This window comes from Myodes glareolus, chromosome 2, assembly GCF_982192425.1.
Source record: "Myodes glareolus chromosome 2, mMyoGla1.1, whole genome shotgun sequence".
NCBI classification, from domain to species: Eukaryota; Metazoa; Chordata; class Mammalia; order Rodentia; family Cricetidae; genus Myodes; species Myodes glareolus.
The window spans coordinates 82532710-82546502 of NC_142027.1; the positions used below are offsets into that span (position 1 = coordinate 82532710).

The 13793-nt window shown below is 38.6% G+C and overlaps 1 long non-coding RNA gene and 1 pseudogene across 1 annotated transcript; both read right to left on the reverse strand.

The window, feature by feature from the left end:
• Positions 1–695: 695 nt before the first annotated feature.
• On the reverse strand, positions 696–2067 carry LOC148123029 (hsc70-interacting protein pseudogene; annotated as a pseudogene).
• Positions 2068–4243: 2176 nt separating this feature from the next.
• Positions 4244–4736, reverse strand: LOC148123030 (uncharacterized). Its single transcript, XR_015735233.1, has 2 exons — positions 4551–4736; positions 4244–4398 (listed from the first exon to the last, which is right to left on the reverse strand). It is a non-coding gene; the product is annotated as an uncharacterized LOC148123030 (long non-coding RNA).
• Between the last annotated feature and the right edge of the window lie 9057 nt (positions 4737–13793).

The window sequence follows — 13793 nt, forward strand, 5'->3', positions numbered from 1 at the left end:
AAACAAGCAACCCAATGGTCCAAAAAGATACCACAGCTGTTCCAAGTATGACCTTACAATGACCATATATACTATATATGAAATTAAACTAGCAATAAATATGCTTCCACAATTACATTGCAAAGTGATGATGCTAGCGAAAAAAATCCCTTTAGCTCAACAAGAAGATCAAGAGGACAAGCAGACAGATATTTTCTAACAGGAAAGGTAATTTTTGACAGAAATATAGAAAGCACTTTTTCCTCTATATGGGAATGATAGGGAACATTTATGTGAAACAGTGGACAGTGGCAGAACTAGGGATTCTAACTCCACTGCAATGCCTAAAAATGAAAATCACCCCTGCAGCACAGTATAAGATTTAAATGGAGCTTACACATGGTCAAACAAAACCTAGGACTTGCTGCTGCTCTGTCCAACATTTCAGTTCTACCCAGGTCAGATCCAAATACTGGTGGTCCCAAGAAATTCACGGAAGCAGACCATTTTGAAATAAAACATTTAAAAAAGACAAATCACGATGCTTTAATAACCATATGTTCAACTCAGTCAACTTAAATGAGTTTTATTTACTTCCCACTAACAAATCTTTATTTCCATTCATGAGAGCAGTAAGTCGACCGTATTCAGCTTCCTTGCCCAGTAATTCAAAGAAAAAACAACAAAAAAAAAGATTAGTAAAGAAAAATGGAGGAATTAATACCCCCTAATTTTTTTAAAAAAATATGTTTAAGGTTGAAAAGTGTTTATAATTCCTAGTAGGAAAACATTATCTGAATGAAGATCCTAATGGCAAACCACTGTAAAATGCTTCAGCCACATTTGATGCAGAAGGGTAGGGATAGTCTTCGAAGCACCCCAGCTCTCCTGATGAGGTCAGAGGTACACTGGTTTGTAGTATTGCAACATCCAGTAAGTGAGCTAAGCTGCTCTTCATTCAGCAAGAGCTCTGTTTGACATTACGCTTGATCTCCAAACTTGGTTGACAATTTACTGATGAGATTCATAACATTTGGGTTGCTCTGATATTTTGACATATTTGCTGGGTTCTGCACCAAATCCTGGAAAGCCACCATGACTCTAGATCCTGCATTGCTGCAAGAACTTCAGGGTCACTGAGGATTTCATTGAGTCCAGGCATTCCTGTCATTCCAGGCATGCCCCCTCCCATTCCAGGCATTCCTCCAGAAAGATTACCAGGCATTTCCCCCAGGAAAACCACCTGGAAGAAAGCCATATTGAGCTCCAGACTGTCTTCTGGCTTCTTCTTCCCTTTGTGCTCTTTCATGCTCTTCTGGAGCCTTCTTCTTCTGGAGCCCTTTCTATTCTTTCTTTTATCTCTCACTCTTCATGTTTTAGCTCATATTTTCTCCGATGTTCAGCAATTTTTGAGCCTGAGGTTGAACCACTTTTAGCATTACACTGGCATCCTCGTCATAATCCAGTTTACAGGCAAGAGCTAGATCATGAGCTGCCTCTTCCCAGTGACCCAAGAGTTTGTGTGCTTTCCCTCGCCACTTGTATGGCTGAGCTGAATCAGGGTTTATTTCAATGGCTCTGTGGCAGTCTTGGATAGCAGCATTTGGCTTCTGTAATTTGACAAACACACTGGCTCTCTTGGCATACAGAATAGCCAAGCAAAGAATTAGCTTGATGGCATCAGTGAATAAATCAATTGCTTTATTCACCATCATTTAGGGCTTCAGTGGCAGCCCCCTTCTTTTCATTTGCTTGATCCATCATCTCCTCAGGTATCTCTCCATTTTCATCTCCCATCTCTTGAGGGGCATCAGTGTCTGGCTCAATTACACCTTCATTGTCAATTTCTAGATCACTCTCCTCACTTGATGGTTCATCTGTCTTTATGCTTTCCTCTCTCTTATTATCTCTTTTTTCTTCCTTGACATTTTCTTCTGATTTAGCTTTGTGAGTATCAGGTGGTACTTTACCTCCCATGCTCTCCACCCACTCCCTCAGGAAACACATTTCTTCGGTGTGCAGGATGCTCGGATCCTGCTTGCACATCTTCACAAAGATCCGAAGCTCGCTCACTTTGCGGGGATCCATGGTCGGAAGGCGGGAGGCTGGAGGTGAGGGACAGCTGCAGAGGCCAGGGCGTGGCTCAACATGACCAAGTGGAAAGGGGGTGGCTCAGACAATCTTGTTTTTTAAACCTAGGTCAATCTCAATGAAAATAAAAGTATATCGATGTAACTCTGTAACTTATACATTTTACCTAGTAGTATATCTATAAAATTACCATTTGCAGAAGAGGGAACATTCTACATGTAGATCTGAAAATTTGAAAACTATTTCGATGGAGAACATCTGGTGAAGTCTTAGCTGAACCCCTCTCCATTAATATGCTATCTCTGGAAGGAGCATTGTAAAGATACCAATGCATTCCATTCCTATGATACCTTCAAGAGGCAGTCAGAACTGCTTCCATATTAATTATACTTTAATTCACATTCATTCCCTATCCTGAAAATGACTAGAGTGGAGGAAGGTGCAACTGAACAGAAAGTAAATACATTCCATCTGCACAGGCAACCACAGTGGAAGACAGGTTCCATAAAATGCTTCATGAATGTCCCTTCACTAAGGAGAATGTGTTCAATATCCCTTGGTGGTACCATGATCAGTGGAATACTTCAGCCTCAGAGAAACAGAGAAGAATGTTTCAGGCCTGAGGACAGAGTCCTGTGAGGTCTCAAATGAGCGTCAAAATCATTAAGAGGAATATGCAGATAATATCACTTAGTATACCTTCATTTATAACCATAAACCCTGCTATTTCCATTTTTATAAAATCAATTATGTCCTTATCAAAGCTCAATAATTTTTCTACTTTTGAAAATAAAGGCTGCTGTTATTTTTCCAACTTTTTAAATATTTAAATGGTCTCTTTTAGACATGTGCTACATGAGGACATTTCTAGAATAGCATGTTATGTACACTGAGTGTGTTCCAATCAACAGTTCCCTACTTTCCTCTGGAATACAGTTTTCCAACACATTTTTTAATTCACCCTCATGGGTGCTAAAATGAAAAGGCAGGTTTTATATCTTAGAGATGAGAAGGTAGAGCCAGATATGATCATGACTGTTTCTCAGGCCCTCATGGGAAAGGTGAAGTATATATGGTCAAAAAGTGTTAATGGAATTCAAATCCATGGGATTTCCAGTCAAAGCCAAGATTCTGGAGACATAGTTGTTAAGGAATGAAGCACATTATTCATGGATCTACAACCAAAGACAATGTTGGAGGGTATCTCTTTCATCCTATTAAATATATTATTTTAGAAATTCATGTGTAGGAAGACATTGGGAGGAGAGAGAGTAAGATCCATGGGCTTTGGGCAGAAAGGAAGTGTGCTGGGCTGTATCTTTGTTAATCAAGGCTTCTATCTCCATATATATGTTCTGGTTGAAAGGTGCAATTGCCCTTGAGTTCCTGGAAGTCTTTATATGAACATATTAGTACTTTCCTTCAAAGTACACCTGACAGGCATGTTTGTTTTTTGTGTCAGTAGGTATTATATTACATGGCATATGCTATATGGTTTCAAGGTAGACAAGGTCTTGACAGTTGGTTTGGTAGGAGAGAGTAATGCAATTCTTCCTTCTTGAGTTGTCTTTTCAGCTCTAACTGCAAACTTGTTAGGCTGCAAAAACATTTCTTATAATTCACAAGCTCCATTACAGTTTTTTTCAAGGGAAACCTGGAGAAAAGGGAGGAAAGGAGAGTGTGAATATAATCAGAGTAGATGTAAAATATCTAAGAAAAAATGAATCAAATAAAAAATGCACTATATTCACAAGAATATATCCTAATAAATGGGCTAAATTTTAGAAACAAAATCTTTTATCTGATGGAATCTGAAGGTCACCATATCTTCTGCTTGGTAGAGTCTAAGGAATGATACTCAGCAGTTGACATCTTACTCAAGCAGGCTTGTTCATTTTGTGTGAGAATACAAAGATCTTAGCAAAGGTCAGGGAAACAACTTTGCAAGTTGAACTAGGAAATGAGTTGTCACTGTGACAGGAGAGAAAAGGGTCTGTGTCTTACTTCCTCATCTGCGTGTGTTACTGTGAGCACTACTTGTGCTATCCCAACACTGACAGTAGTAGTCAGCTTCATCTTTCGCCTGGATATTGCTGATAGTCAGGGTGGCCTTGTTCCCTGAGTTGGAGCCAGAAAATTGGTCTGGGATGCCATTGGGACGCTTATTATCATCATATATGACCAGCACAGGGGCATGGCCTTCCTTCTGCTGGTACCAGTGAACATATTTCTCTGAGAGTTTATCTCCAGAGCAGGTTATAGTGGCCGTTTGACGTAAGGCCACTGATAGTGAAGGAGGTTGAGTCAGTACATAGGAGGCCATGGAACCTGCAAGAGAAAGGAGAAGGATGCTAAGTATATTGAACAATGTCCATTCCAGTTCCAACTAAATACTTTATCAGAACAGAACTCAGAATTCAGAGCTGGGCAACAGTATCCTGTGCAGGTTGAAATAACAAACTGTGTCTTTAGTAAGTCACCTGAGCAGAAAGAGATGAAGGAGAACAGGAGAGAGAGCCAAGCCATGGTAAAGATGCCACTGAGTTCTGTATCTTGGAAGTCTCAGTATAGCCAGGCTACAAGGGCTTTTATTCTCTTTTAAGCCTTTTGGAGTTAATGGATGTTTGGTGGCTATGCAAATTTTCTCCGTGCCTGGCAGGGGCTCCCCACTGAGGCCTCTGTGCAGAATATATTTCAAAACTGTAATGCAGAAATTAATGAGGAACGGTGGAACCAAACTCGTTGAAGTGTTCATATACTGAGAATTCTCACTAAGCTTCTCTATTCTCTGACAACAACAACACTACAGGAATTTACCCACGATAGTCTCCTAACACAGCTAAGCCAGGTCTAACAATGTTTCACACATTCCATTATCTTCTCTGCGGTGTGTTCTTTGTCTTGTTGAGAAACCACTACTGGCATCTAACTCAGCAAAAGCTGTAGTGCCACTGGTCACAATTATTTGCCTTCCTCTCTCTGGATTAATAAACTATATTTGTGATTCAGTCTTGTTACTCCAGTAAAATGTAGCCCTGCGCTATAAGAATTGCTGTTAAGTATATATTTGTGTGATATTGGTTTGGTATACAATCATCTTTTTCTGTGAAGTCATCAGAAATCTAGTGTTGAGTCTCCTTCCTCTCTGACTCCATTCTTTTTAGAGGAGACTAGCATTCAGCTTTAGGAATTAATTTAAAAAATCTTGCGTCAGTGACTTTGAAAGCCTTGTAAAATTGCCTGAAAAAGACTTTCTGATAAGGACACTTTAGGTCTTGTATGTGTGATAGAGATCCATGTTGAATAAGTCAAGCTCTGAAAGGTCTTCAGTCATCGATTCCATCAGGAAAAAGGCTGACACTGAACCAATTCAGATATGCTTTGAATCAGGTTAGTGTTCAGGTCATGCATGGTATTTCCAACAAACACTGATCTTAATCCAGTGACAATATCTGCTTGCCACCTTCCCTACTTTAGACTTACCAGAGCCCAAGTACTTCAGTCTACTGCCAAATCTGCCTATATATGAGAGGGAAAGAGCTCAGGAGTATGTCTTTGGACGTGCCTAGGAGAAAGGTAACTAATAGGTGATGGCTTGATAACCAGGACAAATGACTCTCACATGCAGGAGATCATGATCCTGAGTGCAAGACACAGGCCCTGGGAGTCAGTTCTCCCATGATGAACTTCCCGCTGTACTCTGAATGGCTTTGCCAATGAATTCAGCAATGACAGTGCTACTGACGCTCATGGTTGATATTTTAATATGCCTGGGTATTTCCTCAGTGAGCTTCTCCCTATGTATGATTTCTGCCTGTGTGATGAATGACAAGGTTATGTGACTCTCAGAATTTCATCACTGGCATTAAAACTCTCCAAGACGCTTTCAGAAATCCTAGCCGATCATCACCTGCTCAACTTCCACTGTACAGCTCTAGTCTTTCCTTTGGGAGCTTCTAAATGCTACCCTACCACCCTCTGCTGGTGGAAGAGTCTAACAACAGAAACTTGCTTCACTTTAACTGGCCCCAAAGACCATTGAACCTGAAAAGATGCAATGTAGAAATTCAGGCCTTACTCTGTGTTAGGTTCAAATTCTTGTAATTAGTACAAAGTACTAGTAACCAAGTGTGAGAAAGAAGATAGGGTATATTCCTATAAGTAACCACAGGGTTGATGATCACACTCCACTCTACTGTGTATGTATGTGTGTGTGTATTCAAATATGTTTGCATGTTTTAATATATGTTTCACAAATGTGTGTCACATGACAGTGTAATTTCTGGAAATAGGCAAAAACTGTATTGAGTGAGGAGTGACTAAACAAGGAAATTTCATGCATAGAACAGTAGTATAATATTTACACACACACACACACACACACATATATATATATGTAATTTTAAAAATTCAAAAATGAGCTCTGCATTTGCATCTCTCTCTCACACACACAATTTCTCCCACGTCCCCTTTCCCAAACTCTTAATCTCTAGTGTATTATTATTGTAAGTATAAACGTGTGTAAATGTATTTGTGTGTAGATAGAGAAATAGGTAGAGAGACAGATATAAGTTCCTTAGTTCATTCATCTCTACTCATATATATCATGTATTAATGTTTATTTTTCTTTGATTTTGTGTATCACATTTTCTCTTTTTTGGTTTTTTGTTTTTGTTTGTTTGTTTTTGAGACAGGGATGTTGTGTGTGCATTGGGTGACCTGGAATATGTTGTGTAGATCAGGCTGGTCTCAAATGCAGAGACACACATGCCTCTGCTTCCCAAGAGCTGGGATGAAAGGCATGTGCGAACATAGCCATAAACTCTAGATATCTCTAAGAGTCAATTCTGCATTAGATTCTACATGATGCCATAGCTGGTATGAAACATAATGCTATGTTTATCACTTTAAATTAATTTTTATTCTTTTCTATACAAACAGTACAAATAGTGGATAGAAATATTTTATTTTCAAGCAACAGAGAAGTTTACAAAAGTGTTGAGAGCATCTGTAGTACACTGGCCATTTATGTCCTTAAGAAAGTAGAATAATACTACCCAATCCAACAAGAATAGCTGGCTTTCTGAAGTGAAATCTGGTGTTCTGTCACCAGTGATCAGGCTCATTTTGTCATCCATCACTATCATTTTGATTGATATTGCTATTGGATCACACACCCCTCCTATCTCCTGCTACAGGATTTCTAATCTAGCCTGGACACAAATGTGATGGAACTGGAGATCCCTGTTTTTTAATACATGGGGGTACTTGTTCCCAGAACCTAGACTCACTCACTACTGAGTCTCTTTACTTCGAATTCTCTGGGAAAAGACAGGAGGTTTCAAGACCAGAGGCAGCCATCAAAATTCCACCAGTTCTGTCTTCAGTAAGTAGACTATTTAATTCCTTTATGTAATGAATGTTACAAAATTCAGTTTCCAAAGGAGCAGTGTAATTCTCCTTCTGTTACAACAGAAAATGGTAAACATTTGAGTTATTCACAAAAATAAGGAAAAGCTGGTTCATTCTAAAAATGAACATAGATATTCTTGATTCAAGTTTGAGTTTTCTAAAACATAGCATAGCCAGTGTGAGTGCTGGGAAACTCACTACCATAAGGTGCGGGACATTTCTATATTCTGTCAATTATGTTTTCAATAAACGCTCATTGGCCAGTAGCCAGGCAGGATGTATAGGAGGGACAATCAAATAGGAAGTAGAGGAAAGACAATGAGAACAAGAGAATCCTGGGAAGGAGGAAGCCCATTCCTGTGAAGTCCTGCCCAGACATCGAAGAAGCAGGATGTGACCTGCCCCACAGAAAAAGGTACCAAGCCATGTGACTAAAATAGATAAGAATAATGGGTTAATATAAGTTATAAGAGTTAACAAGAAGCTTGAGCCAAGGGGCCAATCAGCTTCTAAATGCTACCCTACTACTCTCTGCTGGTAGAAGTGTCTAAAACAATAACTTGCTTAACTTTATCTGGCCCCAAAGTCCTTTGAACCTGAAAAGGTGCAATGCAGGGATTCAGGCCTTACTCTGTGTTTGGTTCAAATGCCTGCAATTAGTACAAAGTGCTAGTAACCAAGTGTGGGAAAGAATATAGGGTATATTCCTATAAGAAACCACAGGGTTGATGATCACATTTCACTCTACTGTGTATGTATGTTTGTGTATATCCAAATATGTTTGTGTATGTGTGTGTGTGTATATATATATATATATATATATATATATATATATATATTTCACAAATGTGTGTCACATGACAGTGTAATTATTTCTGGAAATAGGCAAAACCTGTATTGAGTGAGGAGTGATGAATTCAGGAAATTTCAGGCATAGCACAGTGGTATAATATTTACACACACACACAAATATGTGTGTGGAATTTAAAAAATTCAAAAATTACCCATGCATTTCTCTGTCTCTCTGTCTCTCTGTCTCTCTCTCTCTCTCTCTCTCTTTCTCTCAGACAATTTCGTCCATTTCCCCTTTCCCAAACTCATAATCTCTAGTGTATTATTATTGTAAATATAAACGTGTGTAAATGTATTTGTGTGCAGATAGAGAAATAGGTAGAGAGTCAGAGATAAGTTCCTTAGTTCATTCAACTCTACTCATATATATCATGTATTAATGTTTATTTTTCTTTGATTTTGTGTATCACATTTTCTCTTTTTTGTTTATTGTTTTTGTTTGTTTGTTTTTGAGACAGAGATGCTGTGTGTGCATTGGCGAGCTGGAATTTGCTGTGTAGATCAGGCTGGTCTCAAATGCAGAAACACACATGCCTCTGCTTCCCAAGTGCTGGAATGAAAGGCATGTGCCAACATAGCTATAAACTCTAGATATCTCTAAGAGTCAATTCTGCATTAGATTTTACATGCTGTAATAGCTGGTATGAAATATAATGCTATGTTTATCACTTTATATTTTTTTAATCTTTTCTATTCAAACAGTACAAATAGTAGATAGAAATAGTTTATCTCTAAGCAACAGAGAAGTTCACAAAAGTGTTGAAAGCATCTGTAGTACACTGGCTATTTATGTGCTTAAGAAGGAAGAATGATACTATCCAATCCAAAAAAGGTAGCTGGCTTTCTGAAGTGAAATCTGGTGTTCTTTCCCCAGTGATCAGGCTCATTTTATCGTCCACCACTACCATTTTGATTGGTATTGCTATTGGAACACACATCCCTCCTATCTCCTGCTACAGGATTTCTAATCTAGCCTGGACACAAATGTGATGAAACTGGAGATCCTTGTTCTTTAATACCTGGAGGACTTGTTCCCAGAACCTAGACACACTCACTACTTAGTCTCTTCACTTGGAATTCTTTGGGAAAAAAACAGGAGGTTTCAAGACCAGAGGCAGCCATAAAGATTACACCAGTGCTGTCTTCAATAAGTAGACTATTTAATTCCTTTATGTAATGAATGTTATAAAATTCAGTTTCCTAGGAACAGTGTGACCCTTCTTCTCCTACAACAGATAATGATAAGCATTTGAGTTTTTCACAAAAATAAGGAAAAACTGGTTCATCATAAAAATGAACGTAGATATTCTTCATTTAAGTTTGAGCTTTCTAAAACATAGCATGGCCATTGTGAGTACTGGGAAACTCATCACCATATGGTGCGGTACAATTCTATATTCTGTCAGTTATGTTTTCAATAAATGCTGATTGGCCAGTAGCCAGGCAGGAAGTATAGGAGAGACAACCAAACAGGAAGTAGAGGCATGGCAATGAGGAGAATTCTGGGAAGGAGGAAGACCAATCCTGCACAGTCCTGTCTAGACACCAAAGAAGCAGGATGTGACCTGCCTCACCGAAAAAGGTACCAAGTTATGTGACTAACATAGATAAGAATAATGGGTTAATATAAGTTATAAGTGTTATCAAGAAGCTTGAGCCAAGTGACCAATCGGTTTATAACTTATGTAGACCTCTGTGTCATTTTCTTTGTGACTTTACTGGATGTGGGATCTGGGCAGGACTGACACCCCAACAAGCAGGCCCTCATGTTACAGCCATCTATATCATGGCCTAACTATCACCAGGATAACAGTTCACAATTCAGAAAATTGAGTCCTTTGATATGTTTCCAGGTGGAACATGGACCACCAATGGGGAATGTTAGGTTGAGCAGTATTAGCCTTGAGCCTGCTGCTTCTCTGTGTATTGTTTCTGCAGCCCTCTATCCTGAGCAGCAGAGGATGCATCACTCCATCACTTCTGCATTGTGAGTAATTTTTAAGGGGATGGCAGGTCAGAATGTTCAGGACACTGGTGGGATAACTGTCAAGTACCAACCCAAACAACATACCTGTAATATTATAAAGTAAATGACAACCTTTAGGTCTTCTTGTTGCTGAATAGGAGGCAAAGCCTTCTCAGGTCTTGTGTAAATCAGAGAAAGTAAGAGGAGACAGTGATTCTGCAGGCTATGAAGGAGACACCCAGTTTGTCTCTACAGCTGGGTGGTGCTACCTGTTCTCTCTTCTACCCAATAATACATGATCTTTACATTAACTTCTTGTTCTGAAGAGGATAGAGCTAAATCCCATTCCACTGAAGACAAAGGGTTACAACCCAGAGCATAGAGGGCAATGTATTGCTTGTTTTAGCCTCAAACCAATATTGCATGCTCCATCAAAGTCAGAGAGGATTCTGTCTTTCTCATTCCTCTTTCACAGCATTTCGGTAAATATCAGATTTCTGTGTTTCATGTCATGAATGATCTGGTGTTCACCACAATGACTCTTCAATAGTCAGGGCATCATTATGAGATACTAATTTGTAATAACTTTATTTTACAATTAATGTGAAAATTCAATTTTCCCCTGAACAAATCAACAATAGATTTTAGATTTTTTAGATTGCTTTATTCAGTGTCTTCTGAACATATGCTGAGAAAGTACTGCAATATATACATGTATATACTGCAATATATATATATACATGTATATACTGCAATATATATATATACATATATATATATATTCTGTAGTAAACTGTGAAGCACAAAATGATTCAGTGGCTTAAAATCATTTGTCATTATTAAGCTTGGTATTTCAATATTCATTTTGATCATCTACAAATTCCTGTAACAAGTAGGAAATGTCAGTACCAGGTGTGTTGCAAATACTCTGTAGCCATGTGGAGGGTTTGAACATGTGAAGTCAGATGTAGCCAGGAAGAGCGTTTTAAATTGCTTCAGGATTTCGAATCTAAAGCTTAATTCTTCTGGGTTCTCTTGGGAAACCTGATTGATTGTTTCAATTGAATGTAAGAGGGTCTCCTGAGATCTAAGGTCAATAGAATGTCACCAGAGCCTCCTTAATTATTCCTGGCAGCCCCTTTTCATTCTTTTAACCCATTTCAAAGCCTCTGTGACACCATTGACCCACATGGTCTTTATCTTTCAGAAACATACAACTGCCACATTAGGCTGGAATTCAAGGAGTGCATTGTTACCCTCTTTTCTATTCTTTCTTTCACTCTCTCCAGACTTAATCTTAGTGTCACTACAGCTTGTCAGTTTAAGACCCTCTTCTTCAGTAACCTCAATCCATATGAGAATCAGTCTACTTGTGCGAGTCCAGGGGGGGTTGTTATATCCAGTTTCCAGTTTCAGTTATTTTGGGAGTTCATCTGTGTTCTTGTTCATTTCTGCTGAACTCAAGAATAAATACCTATCAGGGAATCTCACTGTAGCACTTTTGGCAGGGCATCAATGATCCTATAATTTCACACTTGGCCAGTACTCAGAGTGGACATTAGCAACAAAGAACAGAACACCCACTCAACAAATATGAGACAAAATATCTACTCTCAAATACACTTCAGACATCATAATTCAGGATGCACAGATCTAAGCATAATAACACAAATGTAAACAATATGACTATATGTTTCCTCAAAATCCAGGATTTCTATTGTGAGATTCTGAAATATCAATTTAGGTGAAGAACAAGACAAGGACTTGACTATGTGAAAGAACCCTAATAGAATATTAATAAATGCTTTAATGAAGACTGTGAAAACACAGACTCTTGAGTAAAATAATTAAAAAACGGATTCTCTGACTGTGGCTGGCCCGGGGTCTTTCTAAAAAGCCATTGACTATGACACTGGGACCTGTTTCCTCTGCATATGCTGGATTTTGGGGATCCAGTCTGTTTGGACGCTTGCCTTCCTGGACCTGGAGGGAGGGGGAGGGAGCTGGAGCTTCCCACAGGGCAGGAAATCCTGACTGCCCTGGGGGACGGAGGGGAAGGAGGGGGGGAGTGGGGGGAGTGGGAGGGTGTTGGGAGGGGGGGCGGAAATGGAAACTTTTATAATTTAATAAAATTTACTAAAAAAAATAAATAAAAAACGCTTGAGCAATGAAAGAAGATGTTAACAATTAAGTAGAAGTATTAATGAAAACCCAGGCTGAAATAAAATTAGAAATTAAAAGCTCAAAATGTGAAACAAAACAAAGCCTCCCCAATAGATTAAAAGGAAAGGAAGACAGAATTTCAGACCTGAAGAAATAGTTAAAAGAAATAAATAGCACTGAGAAATAAAATATAATATCTGCATATAAAACATCCAGTAAATTTCGGACACTCTAAAAAGAAAGCCATGAATAAAGTAAAAGTAATACAGGCTAAAGGAACAGAAAATATCTTTCTGTTTTTTCATAAAACTTGTATTTATCATGTTTTCCCCTTTCTTTAACTTCTTACTGTCCACTCCATAACCCTAGCTACTCAAATAATGTCCAGCTTGGGGGAATGGGATGGATGGGGTGGAGGAAGGGTAGATATGGGAGCAGGGAAGTAGATATCTTAATTAAGAGAGCCAGTTAAGGGTTGGCAAGGGACTTGACTCTAGAGGGGTTCCCAGGTGTCCAAGGAGATGTCCCTAGTTTGTTCCTTGGGCAGCTGAGGAGAGAGTGCCTGAACTGGCTCTGTCCTAAAGCCACACGGATGAATACCTTACATATCACCATAGAACCTTCATCTGGCGATGGATGGAGATAAAAACAGAGACCCACATAGTCTCTGAGTATTCAGTAGGGTTTTCTGAGGTTCCTATTTGGAATTTGGGCCATAAGTTTGTAAAAAAAAAAATGCACCATTTCAGCTACCGAGTTGGATCCATCTAGAGTAGCTGGTATCCAAAACCAGGTCTTACAATAGCACTGTCAGCATCATGACGTCATATCAATCAGGTGAAGTTGTTGTGGGGCCCCCATCTTCTTTCAGAAAACTTCAAAGATTACTGCAGGAAAAGTCATTGTTCATTGAGAAACACTTAAACATTATTTATGTGAACATAAATTCAATGAAAGATATGAAAGAGACAAAAATATGTATAAGGAAAAGTACATTTTTTCTAAATTCCTTTTTGCTGTCTGTCCTAAACCATGGCTCCTAGCATGAAACAGAAACTCTGAATTTTTATTTTGATACCATTCTTGGATTTAGAGAAGTTCAGAGCCATTCATTGTCCAATACCAAAGTGAACTCTATATATTCATATATGTTTTTATCACCTGTTCTTATAAGTCATATTTCTTTTTCTTAATGATCTTTATTAGATAGGTATTTTTCTGTCAACATCCAAATATCCAGGATCTTTTAAATTTTTGAAGATGTGTATTTTCCTGTAATAATGAGAACAGAACCCTGCCCCAGATCTATATTGTTTTCTTACCACCTGTA